The sequence below is a fragment of the Struthio camelus genome, chromosome 9, assembly GCF_040807025.1.
Source record: "Struthio camelus isolate bStrCam1 chromosome 9, bStrCam1.hap1, whole genome shotgun sequence".
In the NCBI taxonomy this organism is placed as follows: domain Eukaryota; kingdom Metazoa; phylum Chordata; class Aves; order Struthioniformes; family Struthionidae; genus Struthio; species Struthio camelus.
Genome location: NC_090950.1, coordinates 29664933 through 29678445, shown reverse-complemented (window position 1 = coordinate 29678445; position 13513 = coordinate 29664933).

Below are 13513 nucleotides of genomic sequence, written 5' to 3'. Positions count from 1 at the left end.
TAGAAGTTCTCAGGTTGTCAAAGGGACATCATCCATATCATCTAGGTAAAAAGACCAATTTTTTTTTTCATTTATAAATCTATAGTACATGGTACTGTGAAACTGGACTACAACACGAAAGCAGCAGAATTGCAAAACTGCTGAAAACCTATGAAAATACGTGCACGGTCTGATTTTCTATTGTGCAAGACAGATGAAAATGGCAAGATTTTTTTCCAAAAATTTGCATATCTGTAAATGACTGCAAGGCTGTGTAGAAGGAGGCCAGCTGAATCCAATTAAAGAGAAAGGTAAAAAGGCTTTTGCTTCTGATTTTCATTTGATCGTTTAAAGCAGGCACCTTTTGCATCTCTTGATTGAGCTTTTTAAAATGAATAAACTTCTAAACAGCACAGCCAAAGCGTAGAAAGGCAGGTTCAACAGAATTATAAAAAATGATGCCATTCACTTTTTTATAGGAATAATTAACATTTCACCTCACGCTGTTTTATGGGAGATCCACGCAAAGCACATTTGAGGGCAAGCTGCTTAGAGAGATTTCAGGGGACGCTAATCCGCAGGACTTTTCGCTGACATCCTCAACGCAGTGTCCTGTGGAAACCTTATGACGGCGGACGGAGGCGAAGCGCTGCAGCTGCCAAACGCGCGGCCCCCCGCCTAGCTCGCCGCAGTGGCACCTTCAGCGGCACCCGCTGGCAGAGCTTCCCCATGGCGGCACCCTGTGCACGCAGCCGAATAAATGGGCCGTGGGCAGATGGGCGTTAGCATCCGTTTTAAAAGGAGAGGGGTGCGAGGGGATGAGCGTGGGCACCAGGGGCCCCCTGGCCAGGCCGGCCGCTGCAGCTGCGCGAGGCTCCGCCAGGGGGCGCGCTCCGGCAGCTGTGCCGCAGCTGGGCGCCGCGCAGCGCCGCGCAGCCCGGCGGCCGCAGTCAGCGCAGCGCCCCGGCGCGCCCCCGCCGGCCCCAAGACCCGCTCGGCAGAGAAAAAACCGCCAGGAGGAAAAGTAGGTATCTTCAGAGCATGCCACTTTTCCGTGTGCTTTTCACCTACGCAGTAATAATAGCAACAGCACTTATTATTGCTATTATTATTATTATTATTATTATAAACAGTATAATAATTTTTTCTAGTTTTTGTAGCGGTCTTGATGAGTATTCTGTGCTTTTAAATTTTTTCTTTTTTTTTTTAACCCTTTGCTTTGAGCTTCAGGTTTACAGCAGCTCCTCATGTGTAGCTGAGACAATGCCAAGGAGTAACTACCCCCATCCGTCCGTATCTGCAGCAGAGCAAATGTGGTATAAATGGGACAGAAGCCGACGGGAGAAGGTGTGCGATAGGTAATTTTTGCTTCTTTGCTGCCAGTCATGCCTTACTGGGGTCTCTTATTTGAATTATTTGGCCTCTGCTGATGCACACAATCCTTTGAGCAGTTATCCATAGATGTATTTCTTGCGTACTGGGTACAACATGAGTGTTAGTTCAACCTGGGCCTGACTGCCTCCCTGCCCCTTTAGTTCTGTACGTGTCTTTATTTCTCCGTGCAGAAATATCTTAGACAACCCTTTCACACGGTAGCTGCTTTCCCAGGTACACAGGTGACTGTTAAATTGCCCTAAAGTTATAGCAAAGGAAAGGGAAAGTCAAGTAAGTAGAGCAGTGAATTCTCCAGGTTAAGATGACAGACAGGTTAAGATGACAGACATTGTTCCCCACTCCTACTTAGGCAGCTATATTTATTTTTTTAGTGGATTTTCTCCTTTTCTGAGTCTCACTGTACCCTGAAGTGTCAGGGAAATGTGAGAAGACAGCTCTAGTAGCGAGGGAAGGGTCTAGTCTTAAAACTTGAGCATATGGAGGAAGATGGATGGGACTATCTGGAGTTTATAGACACCCGAATGCTAATATAGATGTGTTTGAGAGCTAGAAAGAGATTATCGATTGTCTGACAGCTGTGTGTTGTGCAGGGGATGGAGCATACTTCTGTTTCGAGTCTGTAGCACAGGTCCTAGTGGCTACAAAAGCAACTTACCCTAGTGCTTTTGGATAGAAATGGTTTCAAGTTGCTTATAGGCTCACAGTAACATCTACTGCTACTGGCAGTTACTTCAGTCCAACACAATTTGGTAACTTCGTCCTGCGTTGTGGCATTTTGTAGAAATGCAAAGATATCACATTCTGACAAATGTGCTTTTCAACAGACGGTGTCAAAATGATCAATCCCCAGTAAGGACAAGGAGTTACATATATGTATTTCCATCCTCTCTTCATGAAATTATAGCAGATTTTAAAGCTAATCCATTGCTTACAGGATTAGAAAAGAGAAAAGGAGATTTCCTGCCCTCCTCCACCTTGCAAACCAAACTAGAGCACTGGCTGCTTGTAGTTTAAGGGTTCTTTCAGCTTAAGACTCTAGGAAATCCATATGCTAAAATATGCATTTGTTCTTACTTTCTTCCATTAAGGTAACCTTGCTATAACAAAAAGCAGTCTCTTAAAGAACCTTTAGCTAATTTTAGAAATTCAGGGCTAAGTTGCCCCATTTATTGTGGGCGTAAGGAGTGAAAGATCCTCTCTATGCCAATGACTTTTTTACCTGATTGCACCAGTGCAAGTGAGGAAAGAGTCAGAATTTAGCAGAACAGATAAAAATAAAACTAGCAGTGGGCAAAACCAATTATGTTCCCCCTTGCCTAGGGATGGGCAACCTAATTTGCAGCTGACAGTGATCTGATGGACTGAACCATCCCTTTTCTGATCCAGCGTTCGGAGTAATTTTTATTGTAAACTGATCGTTACAGTGTAGGACTCTCAGTACCGTCAGTGTCACCGTGACAAATTCCCACATCAGCGTTAGTGTTGCTGCTGGGGTTTTTCCTCCTGTTCTTCCTGGCCTGATGCGTCCTGGGAGGTACTGGATGTGTTATACCATGCCGCTAGCCTCAGTACAAGCCCTGCGCAGAGGAACTAATGGGTCATGCGAGGGCTACAGTGCCAAACACCTCAGTGCCATCAGTGGGGGATGCATTCCCAGTCTCTTTGCTGCCATTTTTGCTGGGATACTACATTTAGCCCTTTAGCTCAGAATATACATACAGCAAATTAAGCTGGGATTTTAGCAGTGCTCTTTTTCTCCTCCCTTTTTATCTCCAGTTGTCTCTGATTTTGCTCCCTTGTGTGGTTTGCAAGTCATAAAATTATATTTTTTTTCCTAAATATCTTTGAGTAGTTTGTGTCCGAAGTCTATGCCATCTAGTAAGTGGTAAAGCTTAGAGTATCCTTATCTTCCCTAGACAGGCATAGAGCAAAGATATGTCTAGCCCTTTTTGAACAATATACTACTTAATTAGAACCAGTTAGAATTTATTTTCACTAGAACAGAACCACAACTTCAGCTATTTCTTTTTTAAGAAGCCAAATCCCTGTTCTTTTTGTTTTGTTTTGTTCTTTTTTAGGGTTATTGGAATTTACTAGTCTGCACAGGGAAAACCTCATGCTGGGTTATGTAAGTCCTGGTTTATAGAGATAAGGGGAAATTTGGAGAAAGTAACCTGAGAGGATGAATGTGGGGTTAAGATTTGTTGCTCTAACATGTAATATGCCCTACATTCCCCTCGCGAGGTCCATGAAAACAGTGTGTGCCCAAGAGGCTGCATCTGCATTTGTTGTTCCACACTGCTACTTAACTCTTAAATCTGGAATTTCTTTCTTTCCACAATAGTATCCAGTACACATCGATTAACAAACGATAGACAGATACCTACTATTGCTAACAGGAGGACTGCAAGTCTATAATTTTTGTAAGACATCACCAAGAGGTTTGCTGTAATATTGCATACTCATATCAATACCTCCAATCCTGCCAAAGTTCTGCATTAAAAGAACGTTTTTAAGATGGTAATGTCAAGAGCGAGATGCTAAGATGTGTCAGAGCTGCGGTAACTGGTGCACTCTGCTCCTCCCGTGCTTTCTTTTCAGTTGCACAGTCACACGTACATAACAGTAACTGTGTGTTGAAAAGATTTAAGGTGCAATCTATGTATTTTCTACCCATATGTTTTGTGCCTTACTGTTTAGATTGGCCAAATATTTGGATTGACCATGCATACAGTTTTAGTCTATCTCGGTCCAAATATCAAAATGAAGTTGGAGGAATATATTTATTCATTTCAGAAGAATTTGAGAGTATCCAGCAGGATATTTCAGTAGGCTAGCTACAGCTAGCTACATCAGTTAACTGAAGTTTATTTAAATGGGTTTATACGGAGAAAACAAATGCAATTTTTATGCCTCTTTACTTACATAAGCTCCTGTCCTTCTATGTATATGGCTTGATTTTAGTGTCCCGTTTTCAAATATGCAGACCTGGTTAAGCAGCATTGCCCAAATGAATGAACTGCAGATACTAGCAGCCGGCCAGAGTGCTTCGGGGCTGCGAGGCACGGCAGGTGCATTTCGGGGGCCTCCGTGTGGGCCCAGGGTGGGAATTTTGCCCTCGTTGCTCCAGCTCTGAGGGAAAGTGGTTAAGGAATGGTCCTTGTAGACTTGTTTCAAGAGCCATCCTGCTAAAGGAAACAGATTGCCTCAGGCAAGGCATTTAGAGGGTCTTATGCTTTATGCTTTTGAAGTGCATGTCCTTGCTCTTAACTAAATAGTCCCTTTCCCGAATGGTCGTGGGCAAGGAGAGGGCAGGTGTTGCGCACAGCTGCCGTGTGTTGCATGAAGTTACGAGTGCTTGTTCAGTCATCCTCATGCACAGAAATATGTATCAATGGTCAGGCCACCATACATCCAGATTTTGCTGTACATCTTCTTTATTTTCAACAATTCTTTTCTGGGTCAGGTTAAAGATTTCCTATCCTCATACTTGCATTTGGTGAGATTACCTGATGTCTCTTGGCGATCGTCCGGGAAGCATCGGCACCAGCGCACACGAAGGTTGGCGCTGAGGATGGCCAGCCGTGCAGGGCTGGAAGTACTGGTGGATGCCAGTGAGGATACGAGGTGCAGTTTGTGTGCACAAAATCCCTGACATTCATATTTAAATTGCAGAGGCAAAGTCAGCCGTCAATGTAGGCTGCATCCATAGGACAAGCGTTGAATGATCGAGGCTTGTTCAGCAGTGTGGCAGGAACGTAGTTACTTCTGTCAAAATTTATCAACTTGAGGTCCAAACATCTTATTTTAAAATATTAAGGGGCACAGTCAGTACTTGGAGGCTGATTCTACTCTGTTCACTCTTCAGTTTTCTAGTGGATCAAGCGGTGCTTCTCTGCTCAGCACAGGCAGAACTAACGCCTTTTGTGAACACCAGTCATCAAGCATGTTTTTTTGGTGGCTTCCTGTGCTTCCACTAATTTCACACTGAAGCACCTGGTGACAGGTCAAGTTTATGTCAAGTTCCCTGAAATGTCATTTAGGAAAAAATTGGTAACCAAGTGCCTCAAAAAAATCAAAAATAATTTTTAATATTTGAATGACGCTGACATTTTGAAACTGCATTCTAGTCTGAGTTTCTACCAGTTTTGCATGGTATTAAATATGATATGAAGACATTAAGAACTGAAGAAAACCGAAGCAAACCAAAGCGTTTGAATCCATGGAAAGTGGATTTTCCACCTTTTTCCATTTTTACTGTGGAAAAATGTTGAAATTTTATTGCAATTTGGAATGGAACTAAATTTAAAAATCTTGTATGAAATAGAATGTTTGTTCTTATATAACTATTTAAGTTAAGTATATTTTCCTTAGATGTATATTCTGGTCAAGATTTGCCAAAGTTGAGGCTAAGTGATTCTAAATTCCTATTTAAACCCACATTTCCAATACTTTATGGTTTAGAGTTACAGTCAGTTCACATTTATCATTGAGTTTAATAGGCCCATTCCTCCCACAAATTCAAATTAGGCTTTAAGACTATTCACATCTTGTATTCCATGTTTAGAAAGTTATTTTTTAAAGATTTTAAATATATTTTTAATACAATCTCTCTTTCTGAAAATGAGAAGGATAGTTGCTGGAAAAAGCATTCCTTTTTTTTTTTTTTTACATTTTTGCACATTAATTACTCATTTTTTTGTTCTTTTGCACTGTGGTGATCCTACTTTCTGTGTAGCAAAGGGCACAGATCAGTACAAAGTAATTTTTCAATTAAACCCTAACTTCTGTTTTAGCAAGATATACAGTTAGGCTGACTGGCAGAAGTCTAGTTTTCTTACTCACTTTATCACTAGAAAAACACCAGTTTCTCACCACTGATTTTCTCCATAATATGCTGTTGTGGTAGGCAGCCAAATCTGTCCGTAAGTTCCTCAAAATAGTTACCCGTTCTAGTTAGCTATTTTGTTGTAGGATAAACCAATATGTTGATTCTTAGGTATTAGAACTGGTAACTAATTTCGTGAGGCTATTGCATTATAGTAGACCTCAAGGAGTTTGATCTCATTTTAATTGACACAAAAACTGGCTATTACATGATCAATTTTACACACAGCCTATCTTCTGAATAGATTAATACTGTTTTATTAAAGGGGAAAAACCCATTACAACTCATTCTGGGGATTTTAAAAGGAGTAATTTTCTTGAAACTGGTCCTTAATATGGCTAATAGCTCTTGACTTCACCACAAGATGGTTAACCAACCCATTATTAATTGTGGTTAATGAAAATTTAATTTTTTTTTTTTTTTAATTTGAGCAGTGCTGGGTGACAAATCATTATAAATCGTGCCCTTGGTTATTCATGTCAGTAATGTGAATAAATGAGTTTGAAAGTTCATATATGTATGAAACAGATCTGTAAGCAAGTATAGAATGAATTTGCTGGTTGCCAATTATTTTTTCAGTAGCTTTCGAAATTTCTTCTTAAAATTTCCAGAATATAGTCTAGCTACTTTGAAACCATTGTGTGCCGAAAGAGCTGATATATGACTGTGGGTGTAATTTATTGAAGATTTAATAAGAAATTCTAACTTCTCATATGGTCAGAAAATACTAGCATCTGTGGTAGGATCATTCACAACAATCCTGAAGGCAATAAGCAAAACTCTGAAGATTTAAAGAAAGGAGGGCAGAATTATTACAAAGCCCAACCGGGCATAATTAAAAAGTATTTAGCTGGATTTTGAACTTCCATAAGCTGCTGGAAACTGTGAAATTTATCTTTTTAAAAATTAGCCTAAAATAACTTAGATAAAAAACTAGAAGAATGATCAATAGTTGGTTCTGACAGCAAGCGTCATCTCTGAGGGCCATTTTGCAGATTTAAGAGTGGGCGCAGCTGGTGGAGCATCCGCCACGCAGCCACTGGGAGCCGCTTCCTGGGCACCTCGTGTTGGAGCTGGGTGCTCACCAATGTGATCTGAGAGCTGAAATGTTAAGCTGGGAATTCCTGCTGCAGAGCTGCAGTCCCTGAACAGATAATGTTCACCTCATCCTCAGCTTCCTACTTTCTGCAGTTAGAACACTTTATCTAGAAACTCAAGAGATTTTAATTTATTTTTCCCTCATCTGTATACTTTTGTACAGAGAGAGATAATTTTACTGGGTATCTCCAGCTCTTCCAGAATTGAATGCATCCAACCCCAAATCCCTTACATTATTACGCTGTGAAAAACATTAAATCATACAATCAAGGGACAAAGAAAATAACCATGTGTCTTAGAAGTGCGGGAATAGCAGGAGAAAACGCTAGCTATACAGAGACAGCTTTTCACAAAATAGGTTAGAAATCATTCGGTAAATCCCATGGATATTAGGATTAGCTCCTAAACCCCAAAAGACTTCCCATATACATCTAACATTATTGATAGCTTGTATGTAGTGTCAAGTCTGATACAACCATAACACTTGTCATTACTCGTTAAACACTCTGATTGACATTATGTTGGATTAGAGCGGGATTTGTAAAGTGAAAACACACAGTGGAAACCTTTCTCCACAGGTTTGCAGTCTAAGTAGGAAAGCAGCAGTGGGAAAGCAGGCTCATAGCAAAGAGCAATTGCGACTTAACTGCATTCAGCTAGGGCTAGAATTCAAAATTATAATATGAAGCTCAATCCTGGTCTTACAGCAGCGTTACAACAGGACTGTCTCCTCCAGCATCACTGGAGTTACACCAATATGATAAAGATGTAGTTCAGAATCAAACTTACGTACTGTGGGATTGCCTTCTTTGTGTTTTACACTTGTCCCACTGGCTGTGCAGTTCTGCTTTAAATAAAAGCCATTTTCAGTGAACTTATGAAAGACTTGAAAGCTACTTAGAGCAATAAGTAATTACTATAATCAAATGCAAACTTATTTTCTGCCTATCCCTATTACTCTAAAAAGCCCAGATTGACTTATTTTCAAATTCACAAATCAATTTGCCGAGTGGAAGGATATACAATACAACATTTATGGGCATTTTTTGTGAAATGCAACACTAATCCACAAATGCTGCATTTATGCCTTTATGAAAAAAAAAAATCCGATGGGGTAACACTTCATATGAAATATTTGACTGTGGAAATACTATTTGGAGTTGTTTTCAGTCTTCTGTTTTGAAAGCTGACGTAATATTTCTCATATCATGTAATATTTCTTTGAAGGATTGTATTCTGTAACCAGCATCTCCGCAATTTGCAATGCAAGAGATTTAGGCAGGGAACCAACTTTCTTGGTGGCATACATGGCTTCTTAAAAAAAGCTATTTTGCAGATAAGATCACAGCATCACATCCCTTTTTTTCTCTGAAAAACACGTTTTTACTTACTTTTTTGGTTAGCTCTAATTCAGACATAGCCTAAAGTGTAATTAATTTTGATTGTAACATTTCTATGATTCAAATGATGGATAACAAATAGCTTACGCTTATTCCTAATATAACAGTATTATATCAAGCACTCCGTTTATTACATTACAGATGATATCAGGTAATGGTAGTCATTCACATGAATAGTTCTCAAGTCTGATTGAATTTGATTCCTTATTAGAGAGAGTTCTACAGTGCAGAATATTGTACCAGTAATATAATACAGAAATTGCTTCTAGCATGTGAAATATGCAATTATAATAAGCAAATATTTAACTCCTACTGTGCTCTTGGGATCACAGTGTCAATAAGAGACTTAGAAAAATTAATTGTTTCATCAGCCAGAAGCATATGTGAATGGCCCGTAGTCAAGGTGGTCTGCCAGTGATCTCCAGTGTCAGTGAGGCTTACGAAGGAGGTGATGATTATGCTTACAATAAATGGGTACTGGAATGAGTTTTACGATCAAAATATTGAACATAAAACTAATAAGCATCCAGTTATGACAGTAATAAATGACAAAGACATTCAATTGCTAGGAATGTCAGAAGAAGAAAATATGAACCTAATGCGTGTGCATGGAGACACCTGCTTACGCATGCGTGTGCACGCACACACACACACGTGCACACGCAGGCTTTGTCTCCCAGCTGATCGCTCACAGGCCACTTTGAACCCATCGGGGAGTGCTGAGAAACTCTCCCTTTAGGAGCTTTACTTTAGGGGTATAAAAGGGCTGTCTTTGCACTTAACCAGCCTCAAAAGGTATGATTGTTGTCTGGCTGTTGCATTGAGAAGAAAAAAAGATTTCTTTGTGACTTCCTCCTTAATATTCCTTCAAGGGCTTGGGACAATCTAGACCCGAGGAAGCCCCTGGTACAAAATTAAAATGAGAATTGAATTCCTTTTCCTTCAGAGCCTTCTACCTTTTACAGAGTTGGAATAGCTCTTTGCTTCCTCACTGACTAGTGCTGCGACATGTCATTATTCATGAGCATTTTCAGCAGGAGACAGATGTATGAACTCTCGTTTTCTATGGAAGATTTCTTACAGAGCCAGCATTACTAAGCAATGATTAGATAAGATGACACCATGGGAAATTCAAGATGGAAAAAAGAGGCAGAAGCAGTTTGCTGCCGAGCTGAAACGCTGCGAGGCCGTGTTGAAGGGGCCTTCATTTAGGGCAGTCAGTTCCATTCAGAAGGATTCTTTTAAAGGCACCAGCTCTCTAATGAAGCTTAATAATTTTGATCAGACGATACCTAGCAGCAGAAACTGCATACACGCTTAATAATAGTGTAGAAATGTTCTGTCAGCCATTTGGGTTTGCAGCTGAACAAAAATGCCTGCATTATTCCATTTAAGATGAGCAGATATATTTCTATTTACTGAGAAACATGTAAGTTATAACATATACATATAGTCATCCAAACATTTTTTTTTTCTTGAAGCCAGGGCTGCAGGGATTTAGTTTGGCTAATACCATGGGAAATTTAGGATGAACCAGAGCCAATGTGCCAGTTAAAAGGAGAGCTGAGAATTTGCTTCTGTTCCAATACCCTTTATGGAAATCGGCTATCTGATTGACATCACCTGTAGTCACTTTGTAGGAGTTTGTATGTCAGGATAAATTTATCATTAATTCCAAATACACCAGTTAGATCCTGGTAGTAGGAATATTGTTATGTGTGAAAACTGGTAAAGGAATGGAAAGAACAGATGTGAAGCACTGTAACAGTGAGGAAAAGCTGAATATGAAAAGCAAGACCAGAGGAAGTTAAAAAAAAAAAAAAGGAGGTGATTTTAAAGTAAAGGCAAATATATAAAGAAAAGGGAAAGCTATAGATTAGAATTAAATGCTAGCTATTCCTTAAACAGAAAACTGCCGTAAGATATTTCCACTATGTTAAACATGCAGGTTTTATGGGCTTTCCACTCCTAACTCCCAGTATGTAATATACAGCTCCAGGTACAAGGCTGCAGTACTGGAAGAGCAGGAAAAGGATCACTGAGACATTGAAGGGATGCTTTGGGAGGGATGTGAAGTGTCCTGCCTCTTGGAGATCTTCAGATTCTTCTTATTCCTTTGGATTTATTTAACAGCATTAAATATATTGTGTTACAATAGCATAAATGAAAGGAATATATGAAAAAATGTGGCACAAACAATGCAACTACTGGCTATTTTCAGCAGGTCACTGGGGAAAAAGCCATGTTGTATGTTGATGCAAGTGTGCTAACAACTCCGATGGTGACGTAGTCTTTCAGGAAGCACTGAATCATGCTGTCAATTAACCTGAGTAACAATGTGCATGTATGAAGCATACATAAATAAAGGAGGAATTTGAACAGTATTATAAAAAATTGGCAAAGTAACTTCAGGAAATCTGTTAATTAGTACATCTCCCATACATTTTTTTGAACGTTCACCTTAAGAGAACTGAGAACTGTTATGTTAGCAACAATGTGATACAAAATAATTAGCTTATTTTCAGGACTTAAATAGTCATTACTTACTTGTGAAGTCCCTAATTAAGCTAATCCAAGTTTATAATACATTAGCAACCACTCTTTATGTAAAAGCTATTTCTTAGAGGGTAAAAGTAACTTCAAAATTTTAAAATGCTCAAAACTATATGCAAACTAGTAGCGCTTGGGCAGGAACAATATAACCTGAAAAACGTATGCAAGTACTTAATTTATTCTTTACTGCCCACATGCAGTTTGCTCACCTGAAGTTTGCAGATACAAATGTTTAAAGGCTGTAGTGAAACAATTTTCCCTTTTCTGTTTTGAAAGTCTGTGACAGCTTGTTGCCATGAATTTCTTAGGAGATCCTGTTAGAGTATTACCCAATTATTTCCTAAAAAGTGTAAAAGTTTTTACACTGACTCACACTGTACTAGATAAAGGAGTGGTTTTCAGTTTGATATTTGACTTCAGTTAAAGAAAAAGAACCGATAACATGAAGTTGACACAAAGCAAAGCATAAAGCCTAGGCTCAAGGACACAGTGGGCTCTGACCCTCCATCCGCCAAAAAGGAAGCACTAAAAAGGTAGAAAAGATGTATTTTGGAAGGGGGGTGCCTTCACCTAACAGTCGGCGTCTTCTCACTGTGGACAGAATTAGTGCTTTCCTCGACTTTGTGCCTTATTTGTTAATTTACCTGCAGTCAGTTGCAGGCAATATATGGTGACAAGGCCTTCAAGACATGCAGGAATAAGTTCATATTCATGCAAGCTAATGAAATGTGGGAAAATACGCAGTGATGTGAAAAAGCAAGTATCCCCTTCCCAGCTGAAAGGAACAATTGATGAAAACAAACGCTGAAAATTCAGCCGGTGAATACTGCGAACAAAGACCAAAATCAGCCGGGGGAGACTGGGTCTCCCTGTCCCTTGGATTTACGGCAGCCAAGGAATCACATTTCCCTTTTAAAGACAGAACGCTGAACTTCTCACTTAGGTAATTTGTAGAAAGTTTGCTATCAGCTTATGCTCAAAACTAAAACCTGGAAAAGATAACTACAGAGAGCAAAAAAGCATCTGAGATCAATTGCATATTCACCAGGCAAAACCCCACAATATTTCCTATAGAGTTATGTACCAAAGTAGCCAACTAAAACGTGTGGTTGCTTCACCATGTCATGTAATATTCTGTCTGTTCCCCCTACGCTTTCAATCTTGGTACAGTATCAATATTTTACGTGCTTTTCTTACATGGGCTGTTTAATTTGTTGTAAGACGCAAAATATACACAGTTTGTATAAGGGAAACAGTTTTCCTGCGAAAGATTTTTAGCAGACCTATAAAACTCTGGAACATGGCTAAGGCGAAGTGCAAGGACATATGTCATCCAGGCAAGATAGGCAATTCCCTTTCATGCCTACATTTAATTTTTGGCACAAGAGGTGCGAAAATTACTAGTATAAACAATTTACTGGGAAGAATATCAGTGAGTCCCTGATTGTAAGCTGTATAAAATAAAGATTAAATAAAGCACAATACAACAAAGGACTGGAATAACATGATACTGCATTCAGAGAACTGGCACCATGTATACAACTTTCCTCTTTTGATTTTACTTTTGTCTATGTATTGAGAGTCAAATCTACTGACTCCCTTTCTAACCTATATATTATTAACGTTGGAAAATCCAACACAGCCAAGAAGCCATCCTGCTGAAATCAATATTTGAAGTAGGCCCTGTTTGTGATCTGTAAAAGCTGCCATTGAGGCCTGACGTGGAATGAGTGGCGCTCGCCTTTTCAGACCTTGGGGCAAGTCTGCACATCTGAAAATTAAAACGTCCTTAATACACGTATGTGCATATTCACATCATCATGCTAATTTTGTTTATGAACAGAGCACATTTCAGTTAGAAAAGATTAAGCAGAATTAAGCACGGATGCCTTTTTTACTGAGTCCGCTCCTAGAAGACAACCGTTTTTTTGGAATTACCTTCCAAAGACTCCTCTAACAGTGTTAGATTTGACTGCAGCTGACAAGCTGTACACAAACCCCAGACATTTATATCCCTATCATCACTTATTAACTGTTGTTACTGTTGCTGACAATGTAGTGATAATAATAGGGATTCTTTCAACACCTGGCTTTAAGATGTAGGAGTTTATGACATTCAAAAATATCTCAACAGAACTGACAGGGGAAGGCATGTTCAGAGGCAATTTATACCAGGAACAGGATACAAAAATCATGCAAT